This window comes from Myotis brandtii, unplaced genomic scaffold, assembly GCF_000412655.1.
Source record: "Myotis brandtii unplaced genomic scaffold, ASM41265v1 scaffold61, whole genome shotgun sequence".
Taxonomy (NCBI): domain Eukaryota; kingdom Metazoa; phylum Chordata; class Mammalia; order Chiroptera; family Vespertilionidae; genus Myotis; species Myotis brandtii.
Window position 1 is genome coordinate 528472 of NW_005370318.1, and position 2496 is coordinate 530967.

The 2496-nt window shown below is 45.2% G+C and overlaps 1 pseudogene; it reads right to left on the reverse strand.

Moving 5' to 3' along the window:
* Window positions 1-1624, reverse strand: part of LOC102239874 — a 4222-nt pseudogene extending 2598 nt beyond the window's left edge.
* Window positions 1625-2496: the final 872 nt, after the last annotated feature.

Here is a 2496-nt window from a genome sequence, read left to right on the forward strand (position 1 = left end):
GGACACCCCCCCACCCCCCCTCCCTCGCCAGTGCACAAATTTTTGTGCACTGGGCCTCTAGTCCTATAGTCCTAAATTATCCCTTTTTGAGTTCAACCGACTGGAGTTTGACCGCTTGCTATGATGTGCACTGACCACCAGAGGGCAGTGCGGAATGAAGGAAGGCCCCAATCGGCCCTGATCACCGGCCAGGCCTAGGGAGCCTCCCCGTGCATGAATTTCGTGCACTGGGCCTCTAGTTTTATACATAAGGAAACTGAGGCTCAGAAAGATTAAATAACTAGCCTGAAACTACATGGCTGGTGAATTGGGGAGCCAGGATTTGAAGGCAGATAGCCCACCTCTTAATCATTATGTTACAGATCAGACGCTCTCCTATTTAGAACCCTTCATTGTGTTTCCCACTGCACTAAAAATAAAATCCATGCCCTAGCTGGTTTGGCTCAGTAGATAGAGCGTCAGCCTGCAGACTGAAGGGTCTCAGGTTCGATTCCAGCCAAGGGCACATGCCTGGGTTGCGGGCTCAATCCCCAGTAGGGGGCGTGCAGGAAGCAGCCAATCAATGATTCTCTCTCATCATTGATGTTTCTATCTCTCTCTCCCTCTCCCTTCCTCTCTGAAATCAATAAAAATATATTTAAAAAAATAAAATAAAATCCAACTTCCTTCTCTGGTGTGTGAGGCCATACTTGATGTGGTTCTGGCATGATCTGACCCTATCTATCACTCTCCCCCTCACTCTGCTTCAGATGCACTGACTTCTCATGGTTCCTCAGATATGCCAAGCACATTCCTGCCTCAGGACCTTTGCATTTGCTGTTTCCTCCACCTGGAATGATTATCCCCCAGACCCTTGTATGGCTCATTCCCTTTCTACATCCACATCTCTACTCAAATGTCATCTCTCAAAGACACATTCCTCTCTAAAATAGACATCCCTTTGACACTGCTTAATTTTTCTTCACAGTACTCAGAATTCTCTGAAACTATGCATTTGTTTGCTTCTTTGTCTCTTTCACAAAATGTGAGCACAGACTTGGTTGTCTTATCCACTGTTAGATATCCAGTGGTCAGGCCCAAGACCTACCATATGTTAGGCACCTAATATATAGTTGCTGGATAACTAAGTACACAAATGAATGAATACCCAAGGTCACCCAATTGCTAAGTGGCAGAGCCAGGACACAAACTAAGTTGTCTGATCCCGGAGCCTATGCTCTTAGTCACTGTGCTGTGCTGGGCTGATTCCAAGAGATCTGGGGAGGTTCTGACAGCACAATGAATGTAAAACCACTTCAAAAATTGCTAAATATTTGAAAACAACGGATTATTATTATTATTCATCTTACTGTTTGCTCATCTGTGAAATGGGGATAATAATATTCTGGCCTACTGGCCTTAAAAGAATGTTTTGTGGAGTGCCAATGAGATAATGGATGGGTAAACATGTACAAGAGTTAAAGGCTCTACATGGCAGAAGGGACTGTAAAGATTATTTCCATGCCAGTGGCTTCCCAAGGCTCCCATCCTTTACCTCAAGTTTGACATTAATATTGCTGACAGGAGAGGGGGAGGTAAGGGGACACGGGGGACTGAGGGACTCTACGTCCCAGTAATTAAACATGTTGGGACTGAAGCGCTGCCAGCGGCAGCATCTGGTTGCAATTACCAGAGGGGACTGAAGTGATTAGTCACCTTTATAGTGAGAGCCAGGCCGGTCTCCTGGGCTCCTCCCTGGAGAGGGCCTTCTAAGTAAGCTCCGAGTCCCCTCTCCCTGCTCCCACCCCACTCTGGGGTCCCCTGGTCTTCAAACAATAGCCCCTGATCTGAGTCCTCCATGTCCCAAAGTCCCAGCTCATTGGATGAGACCTTGACCGAAAGCCAAGAATACCGCAATTGCCCCACTACCCTTTTACTTCTTGTGTTTCTAGAGGCCAGGTTGGGATTCCTTGGTAAAAAATGTGTCAAGGCAGGAATTAGGCTCAAAAAGTAATTTAACCTTTCTGAACTTCAATTTCTTTATCTGCAAAATGTGGGACTAACAATATCTTCATCCTAAGGTAAAAATGCTGTGGGATACCAGGACCCAAGTCTAGTTTACTAGAGTACGTGCTCAGTAAATAGTAGCTGTTATTAATGTTTCCCAGGCGCTAGGCTAATCACTTTTTATGATTCATTTCACTGAATCCCCATAAAAGCCCTGTGAGTAGGTACTGTCATGATCCCTGTTCAGAGTTTCAGACAGGTTTAGAGGTTTCCAAAGATCACACAATGCACTAACCAGGGGTTCTCAACCTTCCTAATGCCCCGACCCTTTAATACAGTTCCTCATGTTGTGGTGACCCCCAGCCATAAAATTATTTTCGTTGCTATTTCATAACTGTAATTTTGCTACTGTTATGAATCGTAATGTAAATATCTGATATGCAGGATGTATTTTCATTGTTCTCGACCCACAGGTTGAGAACCGCTGCAAACCATACAGCAGAACTGGAA